General features: G+C 36.7%; 1 protein-coding gene and 1 non-coding gene across 3 annotated transcripts in view; one reads left to right on the top strand and one right to left on the bottom strand.

Moving 5' to 3' along the window:
• Positions 1 to 14,153, top strand: part of LOC133527635 (protein prickle) — a 681,722-nt gene that overhangs the window by 93,088 nt on the left and 574,481 nt on the right. The window lies entirely within an intron of this gene.
• Positions 9,888 to 9,959, bottom strand: Trnaw-cca (transfer RNA tryptophan (anticodon CCA)). Its single transcript has one exon. It is a non-coding gene; the product is annotated as a tRNA-Trp (tRNA).

Raw genomic sequence — 14,153 nt, 5'->3', positions numbered from 1 at the left:
GGTTAAGTTTTGCTGGAGGAAAATGTCGACAACGAAACCCAGATTTCTGAGATTTCTACACACCGTTTTTTTTCCTAAGCTGCAGTTGTCCTTATCGCACTAATTTTAAGAGCTGCACGACGGGGATATATACCTAAAATTCTCAAATCTGAGAAGGGGCTGGCATTTCCTCTTAAGGGAATGCACATAAATGGCGCAGTTTTTAACCCAACATGAAAGCACTCGTTAAACACATATAAAACGGGTAAGTTCACTCAAAATTATCTAAACGCCTCAAATCACCTGACTGCATCCCGAAAGCAAAGAAAGTCGTTACCCAACATCCGGTAGAATGCTATCTCTATCAGTTTTTGAACCGACTCTTAAACCTAATTGTGGGAATGCTCATATAAATGTCAAATAAAATAAAAACTAAACTGTCAAACATGTGCGTTGGAAATGCAATAGTATACTGATAGAATTACGGTTGAAATTGAATTGTGGTAGGGCAAGGAATTTGTCGTTGCGTTAGAGTGAGGCTTTAAGGAAATATGCTTAATTAAACTGATGACACCCCGTTGCTTTTACTTTTGTTTACTGATAATTCTTGGGATATTATTGGGTTGTTGATGACTAATACTTTTACCAGTATTTTAAGTTTATATTCATTTGTTACAAAGATAATACCAATCAAATGCAATAAGAATTTCAAGAGGTCTTCAGTACAACTTCTCCGTACTCGAATTTTTGTACACTGCTGTGTGATTTGAATTATTATAAAAGGCGGATACCCTCCTTTCCTGTGTACCCGCCTTTTATAATAATTCAAAATGGCGGAAAGTGTTTCTTTAGTCTTTTATGTGAGTCTTTTATAAGCTATTCATAAATAAAAGTAATAATAATCAAAAATAAGCTTTTTATAAATAAAGATTATTATATAATCTTTATGATTTGAAAGATAACAGACCTGCTGTTATCAGTAGCTTTTTTAACGAGCCTATAAAGAGTCCCCCTGTGGGGAAAGGCCTCCCCCGGGACTTCCAATCTTCCCGATGAACTGCAGCATCCGTCCAGTTGCTGAGTAAATGCGTCCAGGTCGTCCCGCCATCTCCTCTTAGGCCGACCATGCCGGCGTTTACGTTGTGGCGCCCACTCTGTGGCTAGTTTAGCCCACCTCTGTGGGTACCTACGTCGTACATGGCCTGCCCAGTCCCACTTTAGCCTCGCGGTTTTAGCCTGGCAGTATTTTAGATAAAATTATTTTGACTTACGCATTACAAATTTTCAAGGAGGAGGATAATTTTAGAGTATTTTATTTGATATTTTATATGTACAATCAGCATCAAAAGTAGCGGATCAAACAAGGTTTCAAAAGTATCTACCATTCTGTGACAGCTTAACAAAATGTGGTGGTTCTATATGTAGAACAATTAAGACGGTAAAAAATATACTTTTGAATGTAAATTTTAGAGATTTATCTATATTTGGAAAAGTTATCCGGAATATCAGATACTTTTAGCGCGTTGTTTCATCCGCTACTATTGATGCTGACTGTACCTATTAAAATGGGTCACTCATGTTTTTAAAATGAAACAGAGGTCCATTTGCATTGTTTCACCGTTACCACTATTGGCCACTTAAAGATATAAATAGGTACTATAACTTACATAAATAATATTAAAAACATTTAAACAGGTCTTTTTAAATATTTTTAATATTATTTAGTCGTGTGTAACAGTTTGAGAAAGTTTGTAATATTCGCCGTTGTATTAAATACGTCACACTTACAAAGAGCAACCGCGGTTCTTCTGTTTTTTTTTTTTTTTCACGACCATAAAATTGTAATAAATGCCATTGCCCATAATAATACTTTGAATTAAGGAACAAATGTTTATGATAGATCGTTATAAAATCTCGTTACTATAAATTAAAGACACCACTAAACAGACAACCAATTAAAACGCAATATAAACTGGGTGCGTAGCCAACATACCAATCGATTACGCTCCGTAGCGAACGGAACGCAACTGTTACTGTCGCACTAATGTAGAAGAGTGATAGAGAGAGATGACTACGCTGGATCTCTATTATTTATAATGCATTATTTTTCCGCATTGGGCTAGCGTGGGGACTATAGCCCGAGCCCTCTCGCGCATGAGAGGAGGCCTGTGCCCAGCAGTGGGACGTATATAGGCTGAATTATTATTATTATTATTTTTCCGCGTAACTTTCAGGATTGCCATAAAACAAGCCTAACCTATCTATAGGATAACCACACGAAAATCCTGAAAAGTTGATTAATACAAATGAATAATGAAATAATGATGAATTATGGCTAATGATAATCTGACAATCATTACAATACTTTCAATAATTATGTTAAGCAAAGGGATCCGGACTACGCTACGCTACGGAGCGTAAACCATTGGCACGTTGGCTACGCACCCTGAACCTCAGAAGGAACGCATTCTTACAATCACTTTGTGCCATAAAACAAATTTATAGTTCCAAGGAATCATAAATAACAAAATGTTACGTTCTGAGGCGTATTGTATAAAGCTTTTTATGGTAGTAATCTCTTACGGCCCGATTCGACGAATGAGATACGATAACGATAAGTTCTGGTTTAGATAAGTTCTCATTTAGATATCGTTTGGATGTCATATAATTGACAGTAGCAGCTCAATTCGGGCCACCAATGTTACTTTGACGTTAGAAATATCGTAGATAGATCTTATTGGGATCACAGCGGAATCGAAATAGACATCAATTTTGACATGACGTTTAGTCGTTTAGCTATCGATCTTTTAAAGAACTTTCCAAGATCTTAAACGTGTCTTAATCATTCTTCGAATCGGGCCGTTAGGGCCTGTTTCACAATATCCAAGGAAAGTCCTGAATAAGCTACTTGCCACTTATCTGACGAATAAAGTCATCGTTGGCGTTTCACAATCTTCAAATAAGCTGGTAGATAGATGCTCGGTTTTGCATGAAGTTTATCTGGCAGTTAATTTATTTGTTAATAAGCTATCCGACCCTTTTCACTTGGACATTATGAAACAGGCCCTAAAAATAATGATAATGAAGTTCATTCATTTGTATCAATCTCTTTTCCTCTTTAATATTTTATACTTTAACGAAATTCATTCGTATTCAACGTTTCAATCTTCAAGAAATCATGGGAACTGCAATTAAGCTTCATGTGTCATTTATTTTAATTTAAAGATAATTTCGAATCCGAAATAGTTTCCAATTTTAATGAAATTAAATCAATTTATTTAATAATGCGCTTGCGCATGAATGCCAATGGCCGTAATCTTTTAAATACTTAATTTAAGAGCAATTAAAGTGGGTCACACTATTTGGAAAATTGTGTAAAAAGTGACCTATTTCATTGCGCTTGAACGCAGATAAAAACTACAATCAAACTTTTTTTCGGTTTGAATAGCCAACCGTGTCTCTGGAGAACACTATATCTATCTTTATCTTACGCTAGTATTCTATCATACCACAGAAAGGGACACAGAAAAAAAGAGTTGTTTAGGTGGCTCATTATGTTCGGTGAACACTATTTGCAAATGTTTCCTCCTAAATCAAACAAATGTAATAAATGAAACAGTTTTTGACTGATAAATAGAATATAATCGTTTATTGCATAGTCATAATATTGGATGGAATGGAACATATAGGTATACATGTGACACCCTGTAAAGATGAAATTATACTCATAAAGTTACCGAATTATTGATAAATTCCTATTCCTGCATGACTGAGACGCCGTCCGAAGTGGGTGTGGGACATATTACTCATTTAACAGTCGGTAAATTTGGAACCTGCAAAATAGTGTGCGTTGGCGTCGCTTTTCCCACAACCAATTTCGCACAATAGGAGCTGATAACGCTAAGCATTGCAAAATAGGATCCATATTGATTTGTGCACCTCTGCCAGCATTCAGCTTTTTCGTCTCGTGTCGATGGTCCCGTGTTTTATATTAAGCGTGACCAGAAGGTTCAGCGACGCTTAACATCCTGTCTGTTGCGCCCCGTAGATCTTGCTCGGAACAAGTGGGTAGGTGCGCTGGGCAGAACGCAGGACAGCGTGTGGCACACATAGGACACATAGGGCATCTGAGTCGCTTAGACCCCACCTTACCCAATTCTCCTTGCTGGGGCCAACCTGGGAACGCAGACAATTTAAGGCTTTCTAGATCAGCTACGGCTGTTCATGGCCAGCCGTGAGCGTTTAGGCGGGACACCGGTATTCAGCGGGAGGGGCGTGAGTTTGCCAGTGTACCAGCCGGTTCTCAGGCAGTCGAACCTTGAGTGCAGTGCACCGCATAAAGCTCTTTCGGCTCTTCAGACGCGACGGTGGTAGCTTGTGGCCGTGGAGTCTGCCTTAGGTCTTGCCGAGCTTCTCAACAGCGAAGGCCACCTCCCTGCGGGTCTCCGAGGGCGCTACCCGCCAGAGGGTAGAGCGTACTGAGTGGAGTGGGTTTCAGAAGCTTATTAGAATGAAGTGAGACCTCTACATGCGTAATAAATTTAAGTAGTGGAATTCAAGCTTATATTGTTTTATAAATTAATAGTTTAAAAACACTAGAAAAAGACGCTTTCGTGCTCAAAGTCCATTACGTGACCATTCTCACAAGTGCAAACACGACTATGATACGATATTCAATCATGGAATGCCAGTGCCTATCTTCCGGTTTCATCATCAGACCTTGAAACCTAATCGTAGTTCATTACAAGACTTTTCTAACCAATCCAAACACAGCTATGATACGATGTTCCATCATGAAGTTCCAGTTCATATCTTCCGGCTCCATCATCAGATCAGTTCGACAGTACCATATTATTGTATTGTCATCAAAACTACATACAGCTGTCAATTTTCATGACGCTACGATCCTAGGAAGATGGTTAAGTTAGTTACCTTAGATTCCATTACATAGTTACATACAGGTCGACCTAATAAAAGCGTGTTAATATATAAATGATAATAAATAGGTCTGGGTCACGGTTGAGTAGTGGTTTCCCACGACGCAGATGCAAGTTAAGCTATTTCACGCTCCGAGGACCACACCGAGGAAATTAACTGAGATACTAAGGCAGGAGTTTATGAATGAGAAATTGTAAGAATCTGTGGCAAATATTATGATATAAGTAAATTGTGTGTATCTACAAATCCAGTAGGTACTTCAGTTAATGAGGGTAGTTGGCGGTCAATAAGGGAGTATAGGTATAATGAATCATCTTTTCATATACCTACCTAGTGTTTATGACTATAAAAATACTTTTTTTTTTAATTTTAAAAAGAAAAACAGAGCTTAAAATCATTCTAAACTACCTAAAAGCGAAACTAAAGATGAAACCAATTTTATTACGTCTCATACTTTAATATTCGTTTAAAAAAATACAACAAAAATAAATGCGAGTTGGACTCGCCCACCGAGGGCTCCGTACTTTTTAATAAGTAGTTGTTATAGCGGCAACAGAAATACATCATCTACGAAAATTTCAACTGTCTAGTTATAACGGTTCATGAGATATAGCCTGGTGACAGACGGACGGAAGGACAGCGGAGTCTTAGTAATAGGGTCCCGTTTTACCCTTTGGGAACGGAACACTAAAAGCAAAACTCTCAATGCCATTCCCGGTGCAAAGGTTTTTTTTTATACTACGTCGGTGGCAAACAAGTATACGGCCCGCCTGATGGTAAGCAGTATTCGCAGCCTATGTAAACCTGCAACTCCAGAGGAGTTACATGCGCGTTGCCGACCTTAACCCCCTCCCTCCCCTCTGGCAACCTCTGGCTCTGGCTCTGGTGCTCATGATACAGCAATAATATCTTGTTGTGACCTCATGGCCTCAAAACTAAAACATTCAATCAATATAATAATGCAATCCCATTCATCCGTTCCCACAGTCCGTCGCCACCGCAATGACTTGCGGTCAAACGGAATAATAGGAAATTCTTATTTTTATTTGTGTCAGTTTTTGTCATTAGAGTGACAATACCATTACTATCGTCATCATTTTCTCAATCTATTTGCCGCTTTTTTGATGTTGATTGATGCTGACAACAGGAGCAATAATTTAACTGTCGGATGTTAAAGGACTCCCCGCGGTTTTCATCGATTTTTGGCGAGTTTTGAGTCGTTACTCCTTCATTTGCACTGCAGATAGAATTATAAGACAAACGGTTATACGTTCTTTAATCTTTTATCTCCATTTTTATCTGCCGGATTTTGAAAGAAATTAATACTTTATTTTATTTTATATTCATAAACATTGTCTAAACAAACACTATTTTCGTTACTAGATTGCTATGAATGATCTTACATATATGAGATCTACATATTTGGGTTCGTCTTTGACGTCTCTAAAAATTTGTCAGAGTTTAATTTTAAATTAATTAACAAAAAAGTTATGTCCAGAAAACCAGTTTTTTGGCCTAAAATTCTTCAACTTTGATGCTAAATATCTCGAAGATAATGAACTTTGAAGTAAATATACTATATTGCTTACAGCCATTGCTGTTAATATTACTAGCTACTAAAAACATTAGAAAACTAAGGGATTCAGATCGAAGGTCATTGGCGTTAGGGACCCCCTTAAGGTACCTTACCTTGACTGTACTCGTCAAACTAACCAACATTTGTTCAGCGACTTAAAAAAAATGTCGCTAGATTATCTATTTTTCATACAAATTAAATATTAAGTACCTTCAATGTACGCTGTCATCAGTATAATTGACGTTGATTGCCACGCTAATACAAACATAACAAAATTCGCAATACATTGCGTCTCAGAATAAACTTTAAAGTGTTCTAAAAGTCAAAGTCATTTTTAAAAGTTGCTGAACAAATGTTGATTAGTTTGAAGAGTACCTACCTACAGTTTAAATGTTTGCTCATGTTACAGGCTAGGTACACCCGGTATAATACAGGATGTTTGTTTAGTCAGCACCTGCAATAATTTACAGGCTGAATATCAAGGTCATATTGAGCAACTTTTACTATGGAACCAATCCCGATATCACGAAAAAAAATTACTGTCCCATAGAAAATTTCAAGGTCAGACAGACAAAATGTATGAAACAGCCAATTTTTTTTGCGATTTCGGGATTGGTGCCATAGTAAAAAGTGCTCAGTATATATATATTCACTCCGTAAATTATTGCAGGTGACTAAATAAACAGCCTGTATATAATGTAGATTGAAGTTTTTTTACTTGATACCTACATACACACGGTGCTGCAAAAGATTTTGACAGTGTATTCCTGATCACATTTAGAGACTAAAATGTCATATAAACTTTTTTGGATTTCGCCTAGTTTCAGAGTTAATACCAATGTAAAAAAAAACATCTTATCGTAACTTAGTGCAAAACGCCTTTTTGATCGCGATGATGCCATTATGGGGCGTAGTCTAAATATCCTTATTGATAGATGTCAAAAAGTGACATGTAACCTTTGCAAGAACTAGTTGTACCAAAAAAAAATTTAGTGAAACTCATATAACATTTTTTCCTTCTTTTGGCCTCAGAAGTACGTGGTTAAAATCTGTCGGGTTCCTCGTGAGCACCGTGTATGTAATAGCTAGTATTTTGGCTAACGTCTGCGTCTACGTAAAATCTAGTATTTCTGCTATTACCTATTACCTAGTCATAGCAGGTCCTTCTAAAATCTAGACTCGCAAGGCCGTCCGCTCTCCACACACCCTTTAATCTATGATATTTTTTTATTATCAACTGACCGGCGATAGAACCTAGTCACACCTGATTGCCAATTTATAAATAAATAAATATACGAGTAACTATTTGGAGACAATCTTCCACAGGTCAGCTTAGCCCCAAACTAAGCCAAGCTTGTACTATGGGTATCAGACGATAATATACATACCTAAGTTATACCATACCAAAAAAAAACTTCCACAACTCAGGAATAAATATTCGTGATAAACACAAAAAGTAAATGCTCTTCCCGGGATTCGAACCCCGGATCCCCGCTTCATAAGCACGGTCACTACCGACTGGTGATATACCTCAGAGGGCTTAACGCGAACCACGTTCAACGTGTTGCCTCTCTGTCGCACTTGTAAATTCGTACATAAGTATGACAGGGAGGCAACACGTCGAACGTGGTTCGCGGTAGGCCCTCTGGCCTTTAGCGTATACTCGAGTAGATGGCGACACCGTTTGATATTTAACGCATATCTGAGAAAGAACATGGCTCAAATTGCCATATGTCATTCTAAGAGTTTCACTCCTGTGTCGAAAGATGGCAGTAAATTTAGTTCACTACAATTTACTTGGACAATACACCTTTATACTAAATTATGTTAACTATTTTACAGGATGTTTACTTAGTTACCTGCAATCATTTCCGGGCTGTATATATAGGTCATACTGAACAACTTTTACTATGAGACCGACCCAGAAATCGCGAAATAAAAATGTATTCTCCCATAGAAAATTTCAAGGTCAGACAGCCAAAATGTATGAAATTGTAACGCCTTGACAATAGAGGCGTGTTCAGATATTTGTGAACACCTTTGCCGCTCTGATATATCTGATGGCGACTCTACTAAGAACAGAGCCCCTAGTGTAAACTTATTCAATAGCGAAACGTGACGTATAAGTTTGCGTTAATCTCATTTTGTTTGGGATTAAGAAACAGCGCGCGAAGCGGAACGTTTTGGAAACTCAAAATCCTATACAAAATGAGACTTAACGCAAACGCGTTCGTCACATTATGATGTCGATAAAATTTACACTAGGGGTACAGAGCCCCTAGTGTAAACTTATTCAATTGCGAAACGTGACGTATACGTTTGCGTTAAGTCTCATTTTGTATGGGGTTTAGAAACAGCGCTCCAAGCGGAACGTTTTGGAAACTCGAAATTCCATATAAAACGAGTCTTAACGCAAACGCGTACATCACGTTTCGCTATCTAATAAATTTACACTAGGGGTACAGTATAACTCGTATAACGATGAAAACCTGGCACCAACCGGTTTATTTACGACTCGTATTATTTCAATGGTCCCAGATCGTAGCTACTGGCGCTACTGCATACGTCTTTATAACAGCAATAAAAAACATTCCACACAGCCAACGATTCTCACAGGTTCTTTACGATTTTATTACTTACATTCTTTTATCCAGCGATTTTATTTTTTTGCGTTAAAATGTATTCTTTTCTTAATCGTAAACAACATTAAACTATCGAAACTATTGTGAAAAATCATAAAGAATAATCCTATAACTGAAGCTTTAGGTATTGGTAAGTATGGCTCTTATTGCGTTACCATAAAGTCTAATTTCTCTAGCACTAACTTGCATTTATCTCAAGCGTATGTTTTTTATTCTTGTTTATATAGTGTTCGAACTTTGTCTTAATAACATGACGTATGAAAGCGAAGAATATATTTATGTTCTTTCAATCACAGTTAAAATGATATGATTGTATGTTTTTGAAATTCACGACGTGATGTGGTTAAGTTTTATAGTGTTATTAGAATTTTGTTTTTTAACACTTTCGTTGCACACAGCTTGCGTTTATAGATTATGATAATTTTTTATCGTATAATTTATTGATTTATGCTATTTAGCGGTATTTTACTGCCTATAAAGTTAGTGTTAGTGTATAAGCATTTTTATGTTTTATTCATCATAAAACTGTTACTATTAATTATTTAAATAAATTTATTTTTGATGAAATACCACTTGGATTACAAAATAAAATAATAAATTATAACAAACGCTTTATTTACTTCGTTTTTTCCTGTTAATATTTATTTTGTATAACATTCATAACAAAAAAAAAATTCGTTGTATGAAAATATCTTTATTCTTTCGCAATAAAAATAGAAAAAGCAAAAAATAAAAATACAAAAAGAAGTCCTTGACCCCGACGTGATTTGAACACGCAACCTTCTGATCTGGAGTCAGACGCGCTACCGTTGCGCCACGGAGTCGTTGTGAACGTGGCTCAAATAGCGCATCACGTTTCGCGCGCTGCGGTGACGTCATCTAGTGACGTTATTTGAAAGCATTGATCTGAGTTATTTTTAGTTCACTGTATTGTGTGGGTTTCAGATATTCATTATCATTTTTTTAATATTATGCTACTATTATTTATGTACTATGTTTGTAAATGTTATAGTTAATATTATAAAGAAGTTACATGAACAATTTTCAACTTTACTTATAGGTAGCTATACCTATAGATAACCGCTTATATTTGAATAGTGCTCGATCTACTTAATTGTATTGATAAGATTATCTAGTAAATCTTATACCTTTAAAATATCAATTCTTGTATATTTATATATTTCGGGGATCTCGGAAATAGCTCTAACGATTTCGATTAAATTTGCTATATGGGGGTTTTCGGGGGCGAAAAATCGATCTGCCAAGTGTTATCGCTGGAAAAACGCTCATTTTTGAGTTTTTATGTCTTCCGAGCAAAGCTTGGTCTACCGTTTTGTCATAGATATCGGTTTTAAACTTCTTTTTTAATATCTGTTATCTAGGCAGGTTTAAATTATTAAATATTCTTTTAAATAAATCACTCTAACTCGAGACTCGAGAGCACTTATATTAAACGTTTTTGGGGTCCATTTTTCACGTCCCCTACAAGTTGCGTCGTTTGTCAAGTCAAGACCCTCGCTTCGCAACTTATGAACAGAGATATTTAAAAATGAAAAAAAGCGTGGATATTAAACGTTTACTCAGGTTAGATAATTTTTAAATGAAGCTTATAACCAGACAGAAGTTATTGTGGCAAAATATAGTGATTGACAAAATGTAATATCGATATGTCTGTTATCGATGTTACCTTGACGTTGTATGTATATTACTTCTTTACTGTCAAATAACCTTTAACCATTATAACTTTTTCCTTTAACTTTTAACTTTTTTCCGAGTGGCTTAAACCTATGCGTGGGAGTGAATAAGCACGACGAAGTGTGGCTGGAAAACTTGAGGCATAAAAGGAACAACATGCGTTGCGCTGGTGGCGTGGTCTCATATCCAGAGGCACAACATACACATACATGCGGCAAGAAGTGCCGCGCATCGATAGGCTCGTATAGCCATAAGCAGAAATGCATTGGTCGTCTCAACCACTCTGGACACAGCGTTGCAACAATCATCCGTCAAGGATGCAGTGACCATTGATGATGATGATTATAACTTTTTAATATTTTGTGTTCTAAATGTATCGATATGTGTATCGGAAGTCGATAAATGAACTCCCTATGATAGTTCAGAAATGCCACATTGATTCCCCGATCTAAGGTTCCTAAACTCGTCGGCCTAGTATAAAAAGAAGTATGAATACGAATATCAGTTTCAAAATTTTACATTTTAAAACTGGCCCTACACCTGCCTGTACAGTTAAACTACACAGTTGAAGCTGGTTAGAAAACAGCATAGTCGAAGTCGAACGTCACATACGCTACGTTTTACCCGTAATGTGCATAGCCAGCTTAACATTGTAGTTATCTCCATATACGGACATGACTACCAACTGCAAACAACTTATCACAGATACTTTACTCGACGACGAAACAAAATGTAAACATCAAGTTAAACATAGGTCCTTTTGCAGATCCTAAAACTGAGTTTTAAAGTATTCTGTGCTTACTGTCAAGGAATTTAAGTACTATTTGTACCTTGTGACAATAGTAGGAGATCTCTAGTGACTCATATTGATTGTCACTGTGACCCAATTAGCTTGAACCCTAAATTGATCCACAATTAAAGTCCGAAATGGTTCTCAAATTGACGACCGGTCTGGTCCAGTGGGTAGTGACCCTGCCATGAAGCCGATGGTCCCGGGTTTGAATCCCGGTAAGGGCATTTAATTGTGTGATAAAATAAATAAATATTATAGGACATTACTACACAAATTGACTAATTTCCACAGTAAGCTCAAGAAGGCTTGTGGTGGATACTCAGACAACGATATATATAATATCAATATACCTACTTATATACACCCAAGACTCAGAAACAAATATCCGTGGTCATCACACCAATAAATGCCCTTACCGAACACAGATACTTATTCGTGAGTCATGGGTGTATATAGTCGCCTAGTAGGTACCCATAGTATAAGCTTTGTTTAGTTTGGGGCTAACTCGATGTGTGTAAGATTGTCCCCTCATATTAGAATAAATGCCCGTACCGAACACAGATACTTATTCGTGAGTCATGGGTGTATATCGTCGCCTAGTAGGTACCCATAGTATAAGCTTTGTTTAGTTTGGGGCTAAGTCGATGTGTGTAAGATTGTCCCCTCATATTAAAATAAATGCCCTTCCCGAACACAGATACTTATTCGTGAGTCATGGGTGTATATCGTCGCCCAGTAGGTACCCATAGTATAAGCTTTGTTTAGTTTGGGGCTAAGTCGATGTGTGTAAGATTGTCCCCTCATATTAAAAAATATATATTTGACTGTACAAAGTTCTCAATACAATAGACAAGACTTTCCAGGACTTCATTACCAGTTATTTATATACATCGTTACTCCAAGAGTAAAGAGCTAAAAAAAACCCGCCAATCACCGTTTTTGTCGTCCTGAACAACCATTGTTTATATTCCACATTTGAAGTTTACCTCGTTAACTGTCAACATTGTTGCTTTGAATGCAACCGGCGTTCCCACCAATCAGGATCTGAGTATATATTACAGCCAATCACGGAGCGTTTGGAGAGCGGTTAAACCAATCAGGAGGTGTATAGGAAATGGGTGGACCAATGAGTGAAGCCAATTGGATCTGGTTACCGTAATTGGGATTTTCTGTGCGTTCGGTGCGAATTGTTGTGCCATGAAATATTTACACGGGAATTTTAGACACATATTACTATGCCCGCGAATTTGTCTGCGTAGAAGACGTAAAATAGGGTACCTAATGGTTTGGGTCAATAAAAACAACTAAACTAGAAACCTTAACTCTGTGTGATGATGTGTGTTAAGTAAATAGCTCTTCATATTTCGGCTTATTTTTTACAGATTCTCCATTTTTAACATGTCTCAAATAATTAGTATTTTAGCCTGACTGACAGAATAAAACATTTCAGCTAATTACAATAAGAAATAATAAGAATGAAAACATAAAAGAATGTAAGTATTAGTTCGTGTCATCCACGATGACGCACGAATTTGTCAAATCTAACCTTTAATAACTTGATAATATATTATGAGTCCAGACATGCGTCTTCGTGAATGACATGATATAAATACCTATAAAACGAGCAGTTTAATTGAGGATCTCGGGTTTAGACGGCTTTTGAAAAGAAAACGTAAGTACCTATCTCACTTATTGTCCCTACTTCTAACCCTTTAAAAGCATAACGTCAATATGTCTCTCCTACAAGTAAGAATGGTCGTATCTCTACATAAGTGTGGTATAAAGATAAGTCTTTTTGAAATATATTCGTGTAATAAAGAGGCTATTCAGGAGTATGTTAAAATAAAGCTGTTGATATAGCGCGGGACGCTTCCTAATGTCGCTGGGGACATTGCTTAGGGCGACTACATACTGGCGATTTTATTTATTTTATTATAGGACATTATTACACAAATTGACTAAGTCCCACAGTAAGCTCAATAAGGCTTGTGTTGAGGGTACTTAGACAACGATATATATATAATATTTATAAATACTTAAATACATAGAAAACACCCATGACTCAGGAACAAATATCCATGCTCATCACACGAAGAAATGCCCTTACCAGGATTTGAACCCGGGACCATCGGCTTCATAGGCAGGGTCACTACCCACTAGGCCAGACCGGTCGTCAGATTTTGTAAGATAATATAAGACATAAGCCAGATTCACATTTGACTGTCGTGTTGTGTTGTGCCGTGACGCATCAGAGCGGCAATCGGTTTCATACATTTAATATGGTTACGTTCACATTTGTCTGCTGTGTCATGATGCATGCTGCAGAAAAATGTGTAGCCGGCTTTAGTTTTTTGTGTGTAGCTGTGTTACATTGCAGTGTTAATATAGATTTTTTTTGTGTTTGGTGTTATTGCGAATAATAGAATGTAATAATAGAAGTTTTTGTGTTATAAATAATAAAAAATAAAATAACTATATTTCGGACTAGAGTCCATATAAAAATATAAAAGAATTCTAATATAATTATATT

This window comes from Cydia pomonella, chromosome 18 (genome assembly GCF_033807575.1).
Source record: "Cydia pomonella isolate Wapato2018A chromosome 18, ilCydPomo1, whole genome shotgun sequence".
Classification (NCBI taxonomy): Eukaryota; Metazoa; Arthropoda; class Insecta; order Lepidoptera; family Tortricidae; genus Cydia; species Cydia pomonella.
This window is presented reverse-complemented; position numbering and strand designations above follow the sequence as displayed.